The following is a 24,153-nucleotide window of genomic DNA, read 5'->3' as shown; positions in this document are numbered from 1 at the left end:
AGCGCTATTGGTGCTATTTCAGATTTTGATGGGTGGGGGCAACTTTAACCATAGTTCCAGTGGCTACTTAGGCACTTGAAAACTCTAGGTTGTTTTTTTTTCAGATAATAACTTAGAAATAATCTGATAGAGCACTTTAGTCTTCTTGATATTAAGAGTGAAACCAAGACATGTGTAAGCATCAGCAAACACATTCAAGATAGTTTGAAGATCTTTCTCAGAGTGGGCAAAGATTGCGTTGTCATCAGCATACTGAAGTTCCACAATAGATGTTGTGGAAATCTTACTCTTGGCTTTCAGCCTGCTAAGCCTGAACAGCTTTCCATCCATTCTGTAAATGATTTCAACACCAGCTGTAAACTTCCTAGCAATTAGGTAAAGAATGACGGCAATAAAAACCACAAACATGGTTGGAGCGATGATACAGCTCTGTTTGACTCCTGTTTGTACTTTGAAAGGTTCACTCTGGGAGCCAGTGCTGCTCAGAACAGTCGCTTTCATGTTAGCATGAAGCAATTTTAGGACATTGATGTATTTATCAGGACATCCAACCTTAGAAAGTACATTCCAGAGGGCACGGTGATTCACTGAATCAAAGACTTTAGTTAGATCAATAAAAGTCATGTACAGTGGTCGGTTTTGCTCCCGACACTTTTCTTGCAGCTGCCGTGCTGTGAAGATCATATCTGCAGTTCCACGACATGGTCGGAAACCACTCTGTGACTCTGGTAAAATTTCTTCTGACAGGAGCAGAAGGCGGGTTGCAAGGATCCGCTCCAGAACTTTGCCTGCAATGGCTAGGAGGAAGATACCATGATAATTTGCAGAATCCACTTTATCCCCTTTCTTGAAGAGGGTGACAATCAGGGCATCCCTCATTTCACTGGGTACCTCCTCCTTTATCCAGATTTTAAGGATAAGCAGGTAAAGCAGCCGAATTAGCTCTGGTCCACCATCTTTAACGATTTCTGTGGGGATCCCATCTAGATCTGCTGCCTTGTTGTTCTTCATCTGCTTGGTGGCATTGTGTACCTCATACAAATTGGGAGGGTCTCCGAGCTCATCCCTAAATGGTCGTTGAGGGATTTTCTCAAGGACTTCATCTGCAACCATAGAATTACGGTTAAGGAGATCTTCAAAATGTTCTTTCCAGCGAGAATTGATGGCTTCACTGTCCTTCAGAAGTGTGGCTCCATCCTTTGTGCAAAGAGGATTCATACCATGATGAATTGGCCCATAAACAACCTTGGTGGCACTAAAGAAACCACATGTATTGTGGATGTCCACTAGATGTTGGAGTTCTTGTGCTTTCTCAGTCCACCATTTGTTCTTGAGTTATCTGGTTTTACGTTGGACTTCCACCCTCGCCTTGGCATGGGCTTTCTATTACAATTATTGTTGTTCTGCCAAGCACAAAATGCCATTCTCTGCTGATTGATGTGTTGCTCAATTTCAGCATCATTCTCATCAAACCAGTCCTTATGTTTTCTGGTTTGGTAGCCTATGGTTTCCTCACAGGCATTGATGATTACTGCTTTCAACTGGCTCCAATGTTCCTCAATTTCTTCCGGAAACTCTGATGGGAGCTTTTCATCTAAGACTGCTTGGAAGTGGTCATGCTTAATAGGGTCCTTCAAATCTTGAACCTTCAACTTGCACCTGACCTGCTTCCTTTGCAGCCTCCATTTGGGAGTGATCTTAATTTTCATTGTGGATCGAATAAGGCGGTGATCAGTCCAACAGTCATCAGCACTTGTCATTGCTCTTGTGAGAAGTTCGTCACTACAATCTCGGGCACAAACTATGACGTAGTCAAGGAGATGCCAGTGCTTTGACCGTGGGTGTCTCCAAGATGTTTTAAACTTTTCCTTTTGTCGGAAAAGAGTGTTTGTAATAATAAGATCGTGTTCAGCACACTTGGGTCAGGAGCAGAATTCCATTTGAATTGCTTTGGCCAACTCCTTCTTTCCACAGGTCTGAGTCTCATCCAACACGTTCACTGAAATCCCCCAGAAGGATGATCTTGTCTTCTGTATGGGTCTCCAAAAAAATGGTTTCCAACTGAGAATAAAAATCTTCCTTTACATTCTCATCGGCATCCAGTGTTGGTCCATAGGCGCTCACAATAGTTGCCTGTTGATTTTTGGTGAGCCTCAGTCGGGAGTCATAAACCACTCATTGATGCCAACTGGTACCTCAGAGAGGCACCTTATGAGCTTGTTCTTTATAGCAAAGCCAACTCCATGCAATTGGGGTTCATCTATAGATTTTCCCTTCCAGAAGTAGGTGTATCCTCCTTTTTCCTCCCTCACCTACCCTTCATCAGCTCTTCTAGTTTCAGACAAAGCAGCAATATTGATGTTAAACCGACTCAATTCACAAGCAATAATGGCTGTACATCGCTCTGGTCGGTTGCTGTTTGAGTTGTCCATCAGGGTACATACGTACCGAGTTCCAAAGTTGAAAAGTTTCTTACATTTGCTGTATCCAATTCCTATATAAAGAAAGAAAAATAAATAAATATTAGACCCACTCAGCTCTAATACTAACATGCTCTGACATCTTGTGTCAAGTTACTGAAGGGACACTGGTTAAGTTTAGAATTTTAATGTATATTCCTACTTTGTTACTAACTCTTGACTACAACAATTAAAACAACTGTAGAAAAATTTTAGATTACTTTCTATCATTCTTTTTGCAGCTCACCAAGCTTGGAATAGATCATTTAACTTTTGGAAACATCCTACTAGGGCAAGGCCCCGTGAGTTCATACTACACCTGCCTGGGGCTCTATGGGTTTTACCCCACTACAAATAATGGACTAGAAACTGACTTTAAACAGGAGGGAAAGTGACGCTTTTAAGTCACTTTCACAGTATTGTTAACCCCAAATATTCAAAAATCATGAATCAGGCTCACAAAAAAATCATGAGGTTGGCTTTAAAATCATGAGATTATGTAAAAATAATAGCTTTTATGTTCTTTTTTTTGCCTTCTGCTTTTTGAGCCTTTAGGGTGCACTGGGATCACATTTTGAAGCTTTCTCCACAGCCACGAGGGCTAGAAACTTCATTTTTCTTTAAGAATGAAGGCTGAAATTATCACATATATACTTGACTCCAGGAGCTGTGGCTTTAAGGAAAACAATTATCATGAGGCTCATGACAAAATCATAAGAGTTGGCAACACTGCTTTCACTTCTGTTTAAAAGCTAGTTATTTTACAAAAGTAAACAAACAACACTACAGTGAATGAGATGTGATTCTCACAGGAGAATATTTAAAACTAAACACCAAGAAAATTCGACATTTTAAAGTTGAGAACAAAATTGACACTTTGTGGTATATCAGGGCCACAGTAGGCAGGAAAGGAAAATAAACAGGCACAAGAGCTTTGGGGATCTCTTCCTCTTAATAAAAGTTGGAGGGTCAAATCTTCTAGTCCGTAAAACTTCTACTGCCATCGGTGCCTCCACTCATAGATATTAACATGTGCTCAATAACTATATACTTCATATTTAAAAATCTGAGCCAGGCTATGCATTTTATATACATTGTCTCAGGGACTACATTTTTTGGTATATTCTGAACAGTGCTGAGCACACGGATGGTGCCCAGTGAATAATACAAATCATGACAATAATCATCGACTTTATAGATGCAATTTCTGTTCTTTGTTCTGGAATTGGCCTGAATACAGCTGAAACCCTAAGAATTTGAGGCATAAACACATCTGATATTCATATGACACTTTCTCATGCCTTCCTTTTTTCAAACTCAGAACGAAAAATGACGAAACAAAATGGTTTTCAGTTAAAAATGTAAAATTTCACAGCGGCCATTGCTGTACAACCCAGACTGGGGCAGAACATGCCACCCTTTGGGGGTTAAGTGATCTCCTCTCACCTGACTCTCATTCTTTCTTTCTTTCTTCTCTTGCACCAGCAGACTTTGTCACCTGATTGTGTCACAACTCACTACCCTGTAGCGTGATTATTGTGCAGCAGAGGGATTTGAGTTCCTGCAAAAATGGCACACACTCACTTCAGGGGAGTAGGACATTCTGCTAACTATGATTAAATACTATTTGTATTAACCCTTTCAATATTGGGATCCAGCCCATTGTCTTCAAGTTTTACTCGAATAAGGACTTCAGAACTTGGCCTATTGAAATTAACCATGAGAATCAACCGACTGTATGTAGATATTTCAACTATACTAGTTCCCAATATAGTTTAGACCAAGGTTCATTTTTTTTCTTGTTATTGGTTGATTTCTTATCCAAAAACCTGCTGACCCTGCATTGTGAATATTTGGCATTGAGTAAAAATAGGGTGAACTTTTGCATATTTATAACACAAACTCAGAATACAGATTCATAATTCAATATGTTACAAGATATCAAAATAAGTAACAAACTTAGACTGAGTGCCTTCAAGAGGGCTATGCCATGAAAAGTTATAGAATGTGGTTACTAACCTAATTAATTCATTTCCATATAATTATCAGATAATCTAGGACACTGTAGCCAAATTATCTAAAGTATTTGCTTCTAGTAATTGTATCTGAATTTTGTTTTTCCATTTCTCTTTCAGTTTCTTTTGTTTATTTTCTTCTTCTATCATCTGTTTTCATTTTCCTTCAGGCATTACCAGTTTTCCTTCATCTGTCTTTCTATTTCAAAGTTTTATAAGCATATAGCAGGTTGTTAGTCATCAACTGTAATTAGAAATAGCAGCAGACAGCCAAATTCACTCACATTTAATGAGGCACAGAACACTCCTGTTAGGGAAGGGACTGGAGTTTACAGCATGACCTACTTTCTCCTTCACCATTATTCAGGTGCACTTCTCTTTACCATTTACACAGATTATTTCTGGCTAAATAATCTCTCCCCTTCAGTTCTTAAGAAGATACTTAATAGTTTCTTATCATGAAAGAACATTTTAAGCTAGTCCATAAATCTTCTTGCAACCTACATTAATAGTTTCTAATGCATCTTTTGAGGGCTTATTTAAAAGATGTTCTGGTGAAATAAAGAAATCTACTAATCTGATTTAACTATTAGAGTAGCCAGATGTATTTTGTCAAAAAGGTTTTAGGAAAAAGGTTTTAATGCCCATAATTTTTGTTCATCCTCAAGAAAAACTAAACCTCACTCTTACAAGTCCTGGTGAGCTAGATGGTTGAAAATCTATATTTAATTCACTCCAAATCCTCCAAAAGTGCCGACATGGCCTGTCAAAATTCCCTCACCCAAAATATCGGTAGTCTAAAGCCTTGCAAAAAATATATAACAGGAAGTGTGTTGCAATACTGCCACTCAGTGGTGAAGGTGGATGAAAGAAATGACAAGAAGATGGAGGACAGGTATCTGGGTCCTTTTGATATTCATACTCACGTTTGGGAGACTGATATTCAAATTTATCCAAGTAGCATGATTTTAAATTCCATAAAGTCCAATGTATCTAATAAAGAAAGAGGATGATAATGCATGAGAGAGTTTAAATAGAACTTATTACAGGATGTATGAAGTGACCATTTCTCTACATCAAATATGAGCCCATGTTTTACCCCAGGTCTATAATATTAAGGCGACTTAATAGAGTTGCTCGGCAACATCTGACAAAAAGTTAGAAAGCAATAAGAAAATGAGGAAAAGTAGGTTTTTCCATACTTCCTTCATTTTCAAATTTTCCTGAGAGAAAATCATAATTTGCTGACTGGACAATTTTGAACCAGGATTTTTCCTATGAAAATTCCCATAGGAAAAATTCCAATTTTCCAGCCTGCTATACTCAAAGAAAAATCATAAAATCAATCTGAAAACCTGTGTAGATCACAGATTTAATTTGAACACAAAAAGAAATCACTTAACAGACCAAATTCTGCACCAGCTGCAGTTTCCAGATGATTTATGATGATTTAATGTACAGTACATTGCATAGTCTAGTCTTGAGATGACAAAGGCACAGCTGATAGCTGCAAGGTCTAAGAGAAAGTGGTAGCAGTCTCCTAGCTATCCCCAGATGGGGAAAAAAGCTGACTCGGTTGTAGCTGGTACCTACTCTTCTAATAGCATGTAAGAGTCTCACCAGATGCAAACCTGAACAAAAGGCAGTCGCATACACCTTCAGTCAAAGGGGAAGAAATTGCTTCCACTGTCTCTTCTGACTACTTCTTTCATCCAACCACCACCACCTCAGTTTTACATGAACTTAAGCTCAGCCATGGCCCAATTTCTCCCAGCTACTGAGTAACGCAATCAGTGACTACAGGCAGGTCAGTAGAGATCATGATTTAAATCTGGATGCTGTAACCCATGTTTCATCACACAAACATGAGAGCAGCTACAATGAAACGTAACAGATTCCTCATTTTCAAAGGAAAAATGTGTGGCAGATTCCATCCTTTCCTAGTTAATTTGGGCAAAGTAAAGAATAAACCAAATCATGTTTATATGTTATTTGTGTGCGTGTTTACACCCACACGTAAAATTAGGAAAATACTGTTTTAACTACGATGCTTCCGTAAGGCTGTATTAGGAAGAAAACCTTTACTGAAGGATTAAAATTTGAAATCCTATGTGCACAAATGGTAGGAATACAACATAATTTCTATTTGGACCTTTTGATAGATGACCCTTTCTCTTTCCCCCTAGGCTTCTGTCACACAGGCACTGTCAAGTACATTGTAAGCCTTCAGGCCTTAATTCCTCTCTTGTACTATATACCTCCCCATCCCCTGAGCCATTAAATAGCTCCAGGGCTATGCCTCCAGGGTACTTATCTTATTGCTAACTTTTTTTCCTCTTAAATATTCTAAAAGCCAGATGGTGAGGGTAACATTCACTTCCTTGGATTTAATCTGCTTGGATAGGAATAACCTTCAGTCTGGATGATTTTTAACAGTAAATAATGAATTTATTCAGTGCTACAGACAAACCAGACTGACTTCTAGACAGAATCAACAACTATTTCAAAAACCTGCCCATAGTTACAAAGCATTTGCAATTCAGCTGGCTGCAATGAACAGTTATAAAACGCTGAACTGTCATTTAAAATGCAATACACCGCCGATGCTCCTGACAATGCAAATGAAGGCATTTTTACCTCTAATATTATTACTAATATTTCTGTTAGGGCCCTCATGGTCTTAAGACCCATATCCACTCAAGACAAAGGGGCATGTCTATTCCCAATGTGCCTGCAGATTTAGCCCCACTGTCTGGACAGCCACAGACCGCCAGGAGACACTAGATGGAGAATCCAAATAATGAGCTAAGAAAAACATCTTGGGTTCATCTCAAATGAAGTATTGTTTACTAGAAGAGAGAGCTTCACAGGAGTCTGATTTAGTTTTTGCCGATATGGAAAGATGACAATGCAAACATCAAATGGAAAGCTGCAGACAAAGCCAAACGTTGCATTGCAAAAGACCTGCAGAACTGCAATTGTCATCATGTAAAAAGTCACTCACATTGCAAATGGAAACATGGCACAGTATGGAACTTGGTTAAGAGTAGTTACCTGAGCCAGGAGCTTGTTGCAGTACCTACAATGGAGAGTGAATGTTACTAGGCAGCTGGTCTATTAAGCAATAGACGTAAAGGGCAGGATTCTAGTAAGCTTGTATAACTTCCCATGATGCTCTATACGTTTTGACCAGGGAGCTGCTTTTCTCTTGTTATTTAGTAAGTCTACTTCTGTACCAGGCCAACCTGTCTTCTGAATATGTCAATCTGCTATGACTTTCAGGATACTCAGACAATATATTTGCCTACAAGTAAATAAAGCAAACAACTGAACACTCAAAATGTGTCAAGTTATGAGCACACACGTGGCCACCCAACTCACAGGTGCAGTTGCAAAAATTTCACACATATGTTAGTGTCCTGGGGTGCTCATTTACCGCAGGTGGTGCCTCCTCCCGGCTGTTCTGGAGATTAGCTCTTTTCCAGATCTAACGCCTCCCCTTGCAGACTCTCCACTTGTTGTCCTCGATCTCACTCTGCAGCCCCTCTCTCACTTCAGGAGCTGCAATTTCCTCTTCATGACTCGGCCCTCTGACCAGGTCACTATGTGGTGTCCCCTTCCAGGATATAGAGTCTCACTTGACCTGCTGTCCAGGCAATGCCACTCTGTCAGTGGCTGATGGGGGAACCCAAGCCTGCCCACGTCTCTGGGTTCCAGCCCAGGGACCCTACAACATGCAGCCAAGGTCTGTTCAGTCCCCAACCTGGCTGTTCACTCCCTGGGCTGCTTCCTATTATCCTCCCACAGGCTCACTTCTCCACCCTTCTCTCTTCAGGTACAGATTTCCCTCAGGGCCAGTCTCCCAGGCTCCCACTCTTTCCCTGAGTTCCCCCCATTCCTCTCTAATGCACAGAAGGTGGCTGCAGACTTCCTCACTGCCCATTTCTTACCAGCTTCCTGGCTTTGTACTAGCCTAACCCACACCTGCTTAGCTGAGCTTCATCTTCCAATCAGGGGCTGCTTCTCCAGCATAAGCCCCTCATGTGTGGCCTGTTACACTTCTTGGCCCTTTCTCAGCTTCCCTACTCTTTCAGGGCTGCTGTGGGGTGAAGACCCGATCAAAATTAGGTACCACGATTTCACACAACTCATACCTAGCATCTTTGTAAATCTACCCAATACTACTTACTTTAAAAATGCAAAAGAATACCTGGGCAAAATTCTGGTCTCATTTGCTCTCTGGTTTCACTGCACTGGCTGGCTGGCTGGCATGCAGAGAAGTCAAGCAGGGAGACTCCACAATTCCCTGTGCAATGCATATAGGGGCATTGTAGCATTGTGAACCATGAAGGCAGACCAGTCATAAAAACATCTTTCAGTCACAAAACAGTTTTATCTTAGGTGGTTTCTAACTATTTCCATGACAAGATGAATATTTTACTTAACAGGATGGCATGGATATGCCCAAGGAATCAGGATACATGACCTGGATATTTTTAGATTGACCCTAAACTGACAAGGTTTGAATTGAAGGACAGAATTTTGCAGGCAGTGAATACAGAATGACTCCTAGATTGTGTGTTGAATTCTGTATATTCCATCTTTGCCATTTAAGATTAATCCTCTCAAAAATGGAGGAGTGGCTTAGAATTGGGTTACAAGCACCTAGACTCGCTGTAGCCAGAAGTTGAGAATAAGGCTGGATCAGTGCCTCCTTTCAAAATAAATTGGGCATCATAGAGTATATTCTGCGGCTGAGATTTTGCCTGCTGTACATAAACTTTAAAGATGCTACAGCATTTTTCTTAAGAGAAAGGGTTTGCCCCAATGTTCTCTCAATACACCATAGTGCCCTTTGTTGTGCAGGTGTCACTCTCCACTCTAGAATTTTACTGGTACCCAAATGTTTATAGTTTGCAAAGTGAGTGAAAGGCAAGTGTAAATGTAAATAATATATCGTGATATACGCTGTAGTATGTTTTGAAATTTTCCTTTGCAGAGCAAACAAAATTGAAAGATGAATAATACTGACTTTAATTGTTTTTACATCTTTATATGGGAGTTTATAATCCCATCAAGATTCTTCTCCCATCTCTTTGATTTAGTGTAAAGAAGGTTCTCACGGCACAACTTTAGAAGAAGAATGCGATAAGAAAGTTCTAAAAAATATTCTTTCCCTTTCCCCGAGAGATTTGTCAGAATTACAATCACAACTACTTGCTGGAAGCATTTTAAAAAGCCCATTGCTGTGTATTACAAGATATAGGCTTGCCATTTTGTTGAGATTTTATAGATTATATAGAATCGTATTCATGACTCCTGGAATATATGACTTCTAGAACAGTTTACAAAACAATCAGTTTCCTATATTATCAAACTTTATGCCAAGTTAGAATTTTCCCTTACATAGTATCATATCTATTATGAAAGTTTCAGGAAAAGCAGATCTTATCTTCACATCCTACAATCTTCATGTAGCTTGCCAGAAGACACTGCAGTAGAGTATGATGATTTTAGCCTTGAATTCCAACCCTAAAAGGAGACAGAGACACACTATCAAATAAACCTGAATGAATAGGCTTTATCAGACTATCTGTTTTAAAAAGTCAGCATAATTTTCAAATGCAGGCCAGCAAAATCAAGATGAAATCTGTATAATGCCCATAAACAATACAGTGTATTATTCTCTCTCATACAGATACATGTATTCCTTAGATTTATAGTGTAATTTATAGAAATGAAAAATGCAACCCATCCTCACATGTAAAATATATTTCATACCCCAACATATGTAGTTTTTAAAACAAACCAATAGGAAAACCACTCCATTTCACCTAGAAAAGGGAATCAAGCTATTGTTTACATATACTTTTGATTGCATATTATCAGTGTCCCTATGTTCCCCCTATGCACCAAGTCCATGAACATGCATAGATAGCATGGTGACCACATTTTTCTTGCCTCTAGTCACAAAAAATGTGTCTAAGAATACTGTAGAGGATTCCATGTTTCCAGTTTTCTGTGGAAACTATTTCTTCAAAAATGAAGCAGATACAATTGGAAATCTATAAGATATTTGTCTGCGTAAGAATGACATTTGAAAGGTATATAATGTAGCACTTACCCTTAATCTTGCCACTAATGTATGTTATGTCTACACTACGAAATTAGGTCGATTTTATAGAAGTCGATTTTTTAGAATTCGATTTTATACAGTCTATTGCGTATGTCCACACTAAGCGCATTAAGTCAGTGGAGTGCGTCCTCACTACCGCTGCTAGCATCAACTTACAGAGCGGTGCACTGTGGGTAGCTATCCCACAGTTCCCGCAGTCTCCGCTACCCATTGAAATTCTGAGTTAAGCTCCCAGTACCTGATGGGGCAAAAACTTTGTCGCGGGTGGTTTTGGGTACATGTCATCAGGCCCCCCTCCCTCCCTCCTTCCATGAAAGCAATGGCAGACAATCGTTTCGCGTCTTTTTTCTGGGGTCCCTTCCGCCAGACCCGCTCAGCCCGCTGCCTGCCAGAATGATCAGAACCCCAGGCAGGAAGCGGGCTGAGCGGGGCTGACAGATGGAGCCACAGACCGGCAGTGGGCTGAGTGGCTCAGCCCACTGCTGGTCTGGGGCTCCATCCACCGGCTCCTGCCAACCGGGGTCCCGCTCAGCTGGCAGACCTCGGTGAGATCGATCAGGGGTGCCTGGACAGACATGGCTATCCTCCTCTTAGAGGACCGAATGTGAGTGACTCCAGGTCATTCTCTTCTTTAAGTTTTGTCTCATGGAGATTCGGTCCTGCCTGGAATATCATGCGAGCTGGAGGCTTCTGCCTCAGGCTGCTCTCCCAGCCAGCATTACCACACGGTCGCACCTACCGCAGCCTGCCCTTTGCTCCCATGGCTCGTGAAGCCTGGACAGTAGTAAGGAGCAGTTCAACTTGTGGAATGACAAATCCAGAATGAAGGATTGCACTCTATGGGCCACATTAAGATTATTTCAGAGTCCTAGATATCCCACAGTTCCCGCAGTCTCCGCTACCCATTGAAATTCTGAGTTAAGAATTTAGTCCCTATAAAAGGTTTCATGAAAATTTTCCGCCACCCCTAACAAAAATGTTAATTTATCAGAGCAGCTGAAAGGGTAAGGAACCCGGGACTATAACTTAGAGAGAGCTTCCATATTATTTAACTCATAATTGATATAATTCAAAGTAAAATTTCACAGCGTGGTCTGTTCTAAGGCACAGCAATTCTTTCCTGGCCTCTGCCACTGAATGCCTCCATGCATTACGCTGTGCCCTATCAGTGCGGGAGGACTGCATGAGCTCAGAAAACATGTAATTGCGAGTGCATTTTTTTCGCCTTCTAATCTGCGATAACCCCAGGGACGGAGATGACGGGGGAGCGTAGAAACATTCTGGGGGGACTGCATGGTCACCTGTGCTGCTGAGTGCGCCACGCTGGCCAAACAGGGAATGAAATTCAAAAGTTCCCGGGGCTTTTCCTGTGTACCTGGCTAGTGCATCTGAGTTCAAAGTGCTGTCCAGAGCGGTCACAATGGAGCACTCTGGGATAGCTCCTGGAGGCCAATACCATCAAATTACATCCACACTGCCCCAAATTCGACCCAGCGATGTCGATTTCAGCGCTAATCCGCTCATCGGGGAGGAGTACAGAAATCAATTTTAAGTGCCCTTTAAGTCAACTAAAATGGCTTCGTTGGTGGACGGGTGCAGGGTTAAATCGATCTAACGCTGCTAAATTCGACCTAAACTCGTAGTGTAGACCAGGGCTAAATCTACATATCTAAAAGAATATATTCAGTAGCTGCCATTTTTCCCAATGATAATAATGGCTCAAGATACCCTCAATTTCTTTTTATTCAAAGTAGAATTTTCAGAAGTGTCTAAATAACTTAGGATCCTAAGTCCCATTTTCAAAAGTGACTTATCACTTTTAAAAGTGGGACTTAAGAGGTTTTGAAAATTTTACCCTAGATTTCATGACAAAACTTCCTCATGTCACAACAGTAGAATATAGTGAGCATGTAATTCACCCCTCTAAATGTAACTGATTTTACCTGGGCAATTCATGAGAATAGTAGACAAGTCAATGATTACTTAGAATAATAAAACAATAAATAACAGAAACAATAATACTTCATCCAGGTATTTCATTCCAAAATATACGTCATTCTTTTTTATCTCATAATACCGAGCCAAATTTATCCTTGATGTTATGCCATTATAGTCATAGTGTTATAGTATATTAGAGATGAATTTGGTTCATTGGCTTATTAAGAAGCAGTTTCTGTCTTTACAGGTTAATTATGGGCAGGTGCGAGTCATAGCACTTGCATATCTAACTAATTTGCAGGCACAATCAGGCAGATGTATATTGCTCTCAGTTAAGCCTGCAGAAGTTATTAATATTATGTTTTATTTGTATTGCAACAACACCCAAAGGCCTCAATCTGGATCAGCCCCCCATTGTGCTAGGCACAAAAAGACCTTGTTCCGGTCCAAAGAGCTTACAAACTATAAAGAATAAGCTGAGATGACTCTTTTGAAAAGCAAAACCCCTCTGTATTAGGGCTGTGGTGGCAAATATGATCAGAGTTGGGCATGGGTGGGTGTCCTGGACCTCTGCCTAATAGGTCAAAAACTAGGAGCTAGTGTTGGTGGTTATATTGAGTATTTGTCCCCAGTTGTTTCTTTCTGGAAGGCTACAATTTTGGTCTTGAGTGGGGTGCAGTATACATTCTAGATGACCCTGCAAATTACTAGTACATAACAATACAATAATCAAATAATTCTAACAGGCTACCCTAGCCTCAAGATACTTGTCCAGGAAGACCATAATTAGAATGATGATGAATAATTATCTGTATAATCAGTTTGGATAATTTGCTACTCTATTAAGATGACACTTAGGTCATCTGGTCAGTTTTATCCCTAAATTTAATTTTTTTCTAAAACAAGATAGAAGTGTTTTCATGATTTTTATTAATTCCAATTAAAATAGTCTTTTATTGCATGTAAACATTCTCCTGCATTGTTCGCACTCCAGACACTGCAGCCTTGGGCTAGCTTGAGACACAAAAAGTGACACAGACTAGAAGATTATTAGAAGCAAAGTGAAATTGGCTGGAGCGTTATTCATTGTCCAAGATAAATGTAGTGTAAAAAATGGGGGGGGAGGGGGAATAGACAGCACTGGTGGAGACGAGCAAATTAGATGTTTAATGTTTTAGTTTGACTAATCTGAGGGGTGATTAGGAACACAGGTAAGGAAATGAATTTTGCAAAATATAACAGTGTCATTAAGTTCTAAATAAGCTTTCCTAAAATTCTTTCACAGTCCCTCCCAACCAACAGGAAAAGACAGAGAAAATGCTAGTTGAGACTGCTAGCAGATCAACAACTATAGAAAGTAGTTCAACAAGGTCATGCCCATCTTCTCATGATGTGTTTTCTTCAATCAGCAACAGTAAAGTTCAAGATTTTTGTTTTTCAACACATGTTGTATTCATCAAATGTGGTACATTTCACACGATTGCCTCATAATTTCAATGACTGTGCTGCAGTCAGGCAAATATAGAAAGTGGGATACTGGAGGAAAGAGAGAATGTCCTGGTTCTGGAGCAAAAGAGGCTTAAAGGTAATTACCTACAGTATTTTTATAGCTAGCAATTAGAGATTTAACACCTTTATTTGGAATAATACTTTGGGCAGAATGTGTGACTGAACAAAATGTGGGAAGACAAATAGTTATGGGTCTAGGAACTAGAATAGGACGCAGGAGACCTGGATTAAATTCCCACCTCTGGAACAGAATTCCCATGTGACCTTGAGCTAATCACTTAGGCCTGGTCCAAAGCCTATTGAGGTCAATGGGAAGATTTCAATTGACTTCAATGGGCATTGGATCAGGACCTTGCTTTGGAAATGGGGGATAATACTTCCTTATCTCACAGGGTGCTGTGGTGATAAAATGCTTGTGAGGTTGCTCAGATACTGTAGCACAGTGATAAGGGGCCATACAAGTACCTAGATGATGTATAATTAGACAGATAGATAAGGTACACAAGAGAGTGATGCCAGCTGGGATAAATTTAGCATAGATTCTATTGGCTAATCTAGAAAGAAGCTCTTCTTAAAATGCATTTGATAAACTTCTTCCTGCAATCTCTGAGGGCCACTGATTACATCTCAGTTGTATTAATGCATTGGACACTCATGGTGACTCAATAATTTGTACTAAGATGCACTCTGTCCAGCTACCAACTACAGGAGAAGAGTCTGGTAACACTGGTCTACAATTTTTGAGAAGTCGTCTGCTTCAGAGATAAAATGTGCTATTTATTATGTATTTTGATGTGCTGAATTCAAATATGACAATTAAAACAACTGATTGGCTACTGTTTCTAAGATATTTAAGTTTTTACATTTTATGTCTATGTATATTGTGTAGATAGTAGAGTTTTAATCATAAATTGTAAACCTACGTCTTTTCATGTGTTTATGGTTGCTTTACATGATAATATTTCACCTGTCCTGTTTATGTAACACTTTAAAAATCAGCAAAAGGGTTATATAAATAAAATTTATTATGAAACAAAAGGCAAAAAACTATTCTGTACATAGTTTAGTCCTATTCAGTGTCTACTCGGCGCTTCTTGGCTTGTCTCTTGTATTCATTAAATGGAGCATCTCTTGTCACTGTCCAGCAATAGTCTGCAAGCATTGATGGGCTCCATTTGCCCTGATAGCGTTTCTCCATTGTTGCAATGTCCTGGTGAAATCGCTCGCCGTGCTCGTCGCTCACTGCTCCGCAGTTCGGTGGAAAAAAATCTAGATGAGAGTGAAAAAAATGTATCTTTAGTGACATGTTGCAACCAAGGCTTTTGTATGCCTTGAGGAGGTTTTCCACCAACAACCTGTACTTGTCTGCCTTGTTGTTTCCGAGAAAATGTATTGCCACTAACTGGAAGGCTTTCCAGGCCGTCTTTTCCTTGCCACGCAGTGCATGGTCAAATGCATCATCTCGAAGAAGTTCACGAATCTGAGGACCAATAAAGACACCTTCCTTTATCTTAGCTTCACTTAACCTTGGAAATTTTCCACGGAGGTACTTGAAAGCTGCTTGTGTTTTTGTCAATGGCCTTGACAAAGTTCTTCATCAGACCCAGCTTGATGTGTAAGGGTGGTAACAAAATCTTCCTTGATTCAACAAGTGGTGGATGCTGAACACTTTTCCTCCCAGGCTCCAATGACTGTTGGAGTGGCCAATCTTTCTTGATGTAGTGGGAATCTCTTGCACGACTATCCCATTCGCAGAGAAAACAGCAGTACTTTGTGTATCCAGTCTGCAGACCAAGCAAGAGAGCAACAACCTTCAAATCGCCACAAAGCTGCCACTGATGTTGGTCCTAGTTTATGCACCTCAAAAGTTGTTTCATGTTGTCATAGGTTTCCTTCATATGGACTGCATGACCAACTGGAATTGATGGCAAAACATTGCCATTATGCAGTAAAACAGCTTTAAGACTCGTCTTTGATGAATCAATGAACAGTCTCCACTCATCTGGATGGTGAACGATGTTGAGGGCTGCCATCACACCATCGATGTTGTTGCAGGCTACAAGATCACCTTCCATGAAGAAGAATGGGACAAGATCCTTTTGACGGTCACGGAAGATGGAAACCCTAACATCACCTGCCAGGAGATTCCACTGCTGTAGTCTGGAGCCCAACAGCTCTGCCTTACTCTTGGGTAGTTCCAAATCCCTGACAAGGTCATTCAGTTCACCTTGTGTTATCAGGTGTGGGTCAGAGGAGGAGGAGGATGGGAGAAAATGTGGGTCATGTGACATTGATGGTTCAGGACCAGAAGTTTCATCCTCTTCCTCTTCCTCATCTGACTCAAGTGAGAATGATTCTGGTGCATCAGGAACCGGCAGTCCTTCTCCATGGGGTACTGGGCGTATAGCTGATGGAATGTTTGGATAATGCACAGTCCACTTTTTCTTCTTTGACACACCTTTCCCAACTGGAGGCACCATGCAGAAGTAACAATTGCTGGTATGATCTGTTGGCGCTCTCCAAATCATTGGCACTGCAAAAGGCATAGATTTCCTTTTCCTGTTCAACCACTGGCGAAGATTTGTTGCACAAGTGTTGCAGCATATGTGTGGGGCCTACCTCTTGTCCTGATCTCCAATTTTGCAGCCAAAATAAAGGTGATAGGCTTTCTTAACCATAGTGCTTATACTGCACTTTTGTGATGCAAAAGTCACTTCACCACAAACATAGCAGAAGTTCTCTGCACTGTTCACACAAGTACGAGGCATCTCTGCTCACTTTGGCTAAACAGAAATGTGTCCCTTTGCAAAATCAAACACTGACAAATAAGAGAGCACGACACTGTATGATTTCTAGAGCTGATATAGGGCAATTTGTTCAGCAGAGTGATGTAAGCTTCGTTATGATTGCATCATCCATGACTTCTAGGAATAACATGATGCAATTCATATCATGTATGACACAATACCAGCTTCAGATTGCATCATTCATTGTTTTGCCTAAAAAGCAAGTACTCTCCAAACCCAGTCATAGATTTATTCATAGATCCAGTCAAAGATGTATTTTAGTCATTTCTGGTTTAAATTGAGATCCCTTCCCTTTATAACTCACTTATCCTCCGCCATTCCCAAGTCAAGGGTCGTATATACTGACCCAATAGCATATCTTGAAAACTAGAGCCAATCAACAATTTTAAGCATCATTTTCGTTCTCAGTGACCCAGAATTAGTAAAGTTTGACTACATTTATTTCAGAAGCATTTTGGCTGTAGAGCAGTGTAATTGACCAATAGACTCAACTGCATAGCCACCTGTTTGTGGACATAATAAACAGGGGGTCATCATCTGCACCCAACTCCTCAAAAAGGAGCAAGTAAGCAAGATAATACATGGAGATATACCTATCTCAGAACTGGAAGGGGCCTTGAAAGGTCATCGAGTCCAGCCCTCTGCCTTCACTAGCAGGACCAAGTACTGATTTTGTCCCAGAACCCTAAGTGGCCCCCTCAAGGATTGAACTCACAACCTTTGGTTTAGCAGGCCAATGCTCAAACCACTGAGCTATCCCTCCCCCAAGGAAGATTTTTGCCCCAGATCCCTAAATGGCACCCCCAAGGGTTGAATTCACAACCATGGGTTTAGCAGGCCAATGCTCAAACCACTGAGCTATCCCTCCCCCTGATGATAACCTCCACTGTACAGATGATACAAATTTACCACAACAAGGAAAACAGAAAGATTACAGACTGACTTGTTAACCTGGTGAATTTGTGGAACTATATTTTGGGCAGTAATTGACTCACTGAAGCAGATGCACAGTATGCGAAACTCACCCTGCAGTATTCATCCAGAAAGTCTTTTGGAATCTGCTATATGCAGACAGACCCCTGAGCCTGTCCAGAACCCCACTGCAGTCAATGGGGCTCGACATGGACAGAGGATTCTACCTGTCTGGAGCAACTTGCAGAAGTGGAATCTTAGTTTGCAACTGGAAAGGCATGTAAAGGCTCCTCTTCTCTTCTAGTAATTTAAAATAATAAAAGAATTTTAAACGTTCCACTAATCAACAAAAATACCTACAAAGAAAACTTTACTTACCATACATCTCTAATTAACATGTATCAATTCAAGCAAGGCTGAACAAAATTTTTACTTACAAAAAAAAAAAAAAGCAGAATCAAATACAGTCAGACATATGCTATTCCTGTCTGGAGAGGTCAGTTAAATGTCAAAAGTGTGACTAAAAGCTGAGTACATATTATTTAACATTTAATAGTTATACCCTGTAAGCTGACATCTATTATATCTAACTGATGTACTTCATAACCACCACAGAAAGAGAATTAATAAAATATTTACTAAACAACCATGGTACATTAGTTATAACTAGTTTAAAAAAAAAAACACTTACAGAAATAGCATGAATTGGAACTAGATTCCTCTTATTTAAGCATGTTTTGATGTGAATGAATAAAGCATCAGCAGATAAAATACCTACTAAGGCTCTGGGATACACATTGAAGCTTGACAGAATATTACCATATGAATGAATTAGAAAAAAAATACTGTATATTTAAAAGATTTTTTTTATCTTTGTCTAGTAATGTCTGATACTACATGAGTTGAGTTCAGAATAGTACATGAGTTCCTTTGAGATCTACTTAATAAAAATAAAATTGCACGTTTTGAAAGCTTTGGTGTAGCTTCTGGCAGATAGACTGTAAACTCAACAGAGTTCATCACAGGCCACCTGATGTCTGCTGAATAGTGGCTAATAATAAAGTAAGTATATGAAAGACAGTGTCTCTAGTGCTTTTCTACTTGAAAATCCCCTGCTGAATCATAGAAAGTGTGTGTTTTATAGGCACAAATCCTTCTTTACAGTATATATACACACCATGCAGAGCATTCTACTTACTATAAAAGGGCCAGACTCTGATATCCTCACTGACGGTGAATAACATCTTATTTCTCAAGTGGTCCCATTGAAGTAAATGGAACTATTCATGGAACAAGGTGCTACTCAAACATGAGTAAGAATCTCAGAATCTGTCCCAAAATAAATAAAATAGCTGAAAGCAACCCCAACATTAGATGTTTATGTAAGCCAATAAAAAACAGCAATAACAAAACAAGGTACAGTGTAAATTATTGTACTGATGTAATGGTAATCAGATTTTAATCAAGTAATTAAAATATGGTTCCAAAGGCTATTCAATGTATTTACATTTACTTCTAAATGGGTTTTTTTCCCATACTGAAGTTTTGACAAAGGAACCAGTCTATTGTGCTTTTATGAATTTATTAAAAGAATAAGCAAACAGATATGTTTCTAGAGGATAATAGGGTAATATGTAATAGCCAACATGGATTTGTCAAGAACAAATCATGCCAAACCAACCTAATTTCCCTCTTTGACAGGGTTACTGGCCTAGTGGATAGAGGGGGAGCTTTAGTCATGATATATCTTTATTTTAGTAAGGCTTTTGACACAGTCGCATATGACATTCTCATAAGCAAACTAGGGAAACGTGGTCTAGATGATATTACTAAAAGGTGGGTGCATACCTGATTGAAAAAACATATTCAAGGAGTAGTTATCAATGATTTACTGTCAAACTGGAAGGACAAATCTAGTGTGACAACACAGGAGTCTGGGTCTGGTACTAGTCAATACTTTCATTAATGAGTTGGATAATGAAGTGGAGAGCATGCTTATAAAGTTAGCAGATGACACCAAGCTGGAAGGATTTTGTAAGCACTTTGGAGGACAGGATTGCAATTCAAAATGGCATTGACAAACTGGACAACTGCTCTGAAATCAACAAGATTAAATTCAATAAAGACAAGTGCAAAGGAAGAAAAAAACAAATGTACAGCTACAGAATGGAGAATAATTGGCTGAAATGGATCTGAGGGTTATAATGGATCACAAATCGAATATGAGCCAACACTGTGATGCAACTGCAAAAAAGCTTAATATCATTGGGGTTTTTAATAGTAATACCATATGTAAAATACAAGAGGTAATTGTTCCACTGTACTCTGCTTCAGTTGAAGTGAAGTGTCCAGTGTTGGGTGCCACACTTTAAAAAAAGGTGTGGACAAATTGGAGACAGTCCAGAGGAGAGATTAAATAAAATGAAAAGGTTTCGAAAACCTGACATATGAGGATACGTTAAAAAAAGTGGGCATGATTAGTCATGAGAAAAGAAGACTGATAGTGGACCTGACAACAGCCTTCAAATATGTTAAGGACTGTTATGAAGAGGACAGTGATCAATTGTTCTCCATCTCTACTGAAGTTAGGACAAGTAGTAATGGGCCTAATCTGCAACAGGTTAGGTTATAATTATCTAGATCAGTGGTTCCCAAACTTGTTCCTCCAGGCTTCGCTGCGGCCAGTACGTCCCTTGGCTCGCGCCGCTTCCAGCAGCTCCCATTGGCCTGGAGCAGTGAACCGCAGCCACTGGGAGCCGTGATCGGCTGAACCTGCGGACGTGGCAGGTAAACAAACTGGCCCGGCCTGCCAGGGGCTTTCCCTGCACAAGCGGCGGAACAAGTTTGGGAACCACTGATCTATTATAGGTTAGATGTTAGGAAGAACTTTCTAACTATAAGACTAGTTAAGCACTGGAATAGACTTCCAAGGGAGATTGTGGATTCCCCATCATTGGAGGTTTTTACGAGCAGGTTGGACAAACACCTGTTAGGGATGGTCTAGGTTACTTGGTCCTGCCTTAATGCAGGGGGCTGGACTACATGACCTCTCAAGATCCCTTCCAGCCCTACATTTCTATGATTCTATGAAGCCAAGCAAATATGTCACTAATTTTACTTCTAATTACCCTAAATTAATTAAATACAACACAATGCAATGACGAAATCAAGGTTACAATTGAAATTTGATGGATAGATCAATGGTTCAGTTTATCTGAATGAAATACTACAATGAGTAAGTAAATCAATTTATACGGTTAACAAGAATTATTTCAATACTTTACAGGAAAGTTAAGGAAGAAAGTCTCTCTTTTAATCTAATCAGTTGGACTAAGAGTCTGCCAAAGACAGAAGGATGACTTTTACCTTTGTTTTAAGGAAACACAACTCTGAAAAGGATTTTTTCATAGCTTCCCACTTTGATGTTCCTCCTAAATTGTCTCTGAACATAAAACCTATGTTAAATTTTATTACTTAGCTTTGGCCTGGTCTACGCTAGAAAATTAGGTTGATATAACTACGTCACTCAGGGGTATGAAAATTCCACACCCCTGAGTGACACAGTTAAACCGACCTAACCCCCAGTATAGACAGCGCTAGGTCAATGGCAGAATTTTCCCATCAACCTAGCTACCACCTCTCGAGAAGGTGGAGTTTCTACGTCAATGGGAGAAGCCCTCCCATCAGTGTAGGTAACATCTTCACTGAAGCAGTACAGCAGCGCCACTATAGCGTTTTAAGTGTAGACAAGCCTTTATTCTCTTTCCCATACCAACACAGTATCTGCAACTTTCTCATATTTTTTCACAGGTTCAGAAATTATTCTTAAATCAGGTACTTAGTAGCTTTGAAATAGCATACTTTTAATACAAAATAATTAGATAAAGCTAGGGAGAGTTGCTGTCTATTTAGGGAAACACACACACACACACACAATTGGAATGTTTGAGAATACAATAGAATTCTACACAAAACCACTTTCATGACGACTTCTTAGAGTCTCTAACTCATGTGACTGATCTTAGTTGAGAACTAGTTCTGATATTTCAAATAACTTGAGCTAGTTTTGCAGATGGTGAAGGGATCAGTCTCTTCTCTCTCTTAGTTGTAGACTTGAGACTTGGTTTAGCTGTTGGTCAGAGTCTTTCACTTCTTCTCTGGATGGGTGGTCCAGGGAAGAGAGAAGAATACAACTTCAGGTGTCATAATTGATGCAAAAGAGACTCTTCCCCCTTCCTTCCACATAGTTAGAGTCTTCTGTAGGTTTCAGTGTCCCTGTACTCCACCTCAGGGACTACTCTTGTCCAGTTATAGCTCAACATGAACCAATAATTTGATATCTCAATCTGAGGTTGACATTTTCTTGCAAAATCCATTGTGACCACAAGCAGATGCTCTCTTTGTAAGCAGGACACGTGAGAGGTCAATGGGAGAAGGAGCTGGCAAAAGACTTCCATATAACAGAATAAGGCCCATTATCACTTTACTAAATATAATTAATGGTTCATTGTCAATTATCCTTTCACATGTTTCCACTCATTCCTTGTGACAGTGAGTATAACAAGGAAAAAGGGACTCAAAGTGGGGCCAACCCCAAGGTGAGTGCATGGCCTAGGTCAGTGCCTTTCACCTAAAATCAAAGCTGATTTAGCATGCCTTATTAATAGTAAATTTGTTTAGCATTGACCAAATAAAGTTATCCATGCCCAATCTCAGATCTGGCCAGTGTTCCCTAAAGGATAAAACATATCTACATTCATCTCACTGACACCTTTGGATCTTCAGAATCAAAGATATTTTCTTTCCTGTGCTCTCTCCCACTTGTGAAAAGAATCCATTCACCTTTATGCTTTGGGCTATTGGTAGCTACCTGGACAGAACACTGTCTTTCTACTAGGCCTATGAGCTCTCAACTATCCTGCACTCATATGACCAAGAATCAGCAGAGAACAACTTCTATTGGCACCTTATAAAGGCTTCAAACCCACAGAATGCCAGCATTTTACCAGCACCAGGACCCAGTGAGGACTTAGCCTTCACAGTTTCAGTCTCTTAGCATCAGTCAGCAAACAATGGCAGCCACAGCACCTGTAGCTCCCTCAGAAGCCTGGGAGAGAGAAATGGGCATTCTAGATCCTGTCCCTGGTTCCCATAGGTCTAAAGCCAGTGTTTCTGGCGGATCAGGCCCCAGGAAATTCATTGCCCAACCACACAAACCCTCCTCCACCAGGCCTCTGAACAAGACTGCTAACAGCTTCTGATTCCATAGAAAGTAAAAACAGTTACACCAGGAACTCCCATCTTGACTGACGACTATGTTTCCAATTATAACTCTTACCACTTGTTCTATTTTTTGCCTTCTCCCACTGTACCCCTCTCCACCTTCTATTGCCTAGCTTGACTTATACCTTCCCAAAATGCATCTCATCATTCTCTTACTTCTCTGCCTCCATTATTTTACCCATCTCTTTCTCCCTTACCTTCCATTTCCAATGACCTCCGGCACCTCTTTTCTCCCCTTACCCTTGATTTAATCATGCTTCTCCCTAAAAAAAACCCACTGTAGAGGGCTAAGCTGGGCTCATCCCTCTCCGGGGCAGCAGGGGACCACTCCGCCTCGTTATGTCCTCACCGTTGAGGAGTCTCTCACTGGGGTGACTAGGGACATACCAAAAAAACAGTTATTCGTGCCCAACCATGGATGGTGAGTGCCAGTGGGGTGGCAGCTCAGGCCCTCGGGCAGAGCTGAGCAACAATTCTACAATTACCAATCCCAGGCCCTAGCTCAGGGTGGGCAACAGTGGGCATGATTAGTCATGAGAAAAGAAGACTGATAGTGGACCTGACAACAGCCTTCAAATATGTTAAGGACTGTTATGAAGAGGGCCTGGGAGAGGGGGAGACTGCCACCCATGAGTTGGATGGCAGGGGGGCGCAGGCCCTCCCACTCCACTGTGTCCCGGCCCAAGGCCCTAGCAGCAGCAAAAGGCCTACTACTGAGTCAGTGGGGATCCTGGCCGCAACACACTGACATTTTCACTGGCAGTGCTGCAGCCAGACTAGGGTTGGCTGCCCCTGGGCCACTTCCTAACTCCTCCTCTAGAGGTACCTGAGTCAGGACAGTGTCCTCAGGGGGTTTAACAAAGTGGCATTTGGCGGGACACTACTGAAAGTATCAATTCAGTACAAATTGCTTAGAGCAGAGCAATCACAGCCCAAGGCTGGGGGTCCTTCACTACTAAGGCACACCAAACCGGCCAAACAGAGAGGACTTCAGTTTTACCCCACTGGCTAGTCAGAAGTCATACAAGCAATTCCCTCAGACACTCCAATTTCCCAGTATTACCACCAGTGCCACTCCTTATGGGGATGAATGG

Source organism: Emys orbicularis, chromosome 5, assembly GCF_028017835.1.
Source record: "Emys orbicularis isolate rEmyOrb1 chromosome 5, rEmyOrb1.hap1, whole genome shotgun sequence".
NCBI classification, from domain to species: domain Eukaryota; kingdom Metazoa; phylum Chordata; order Testudines; family Emydidae; genus Emys; species Emys orbicularis.
This window is presented reverse-complemented; position numbering follows the sequence as displayed.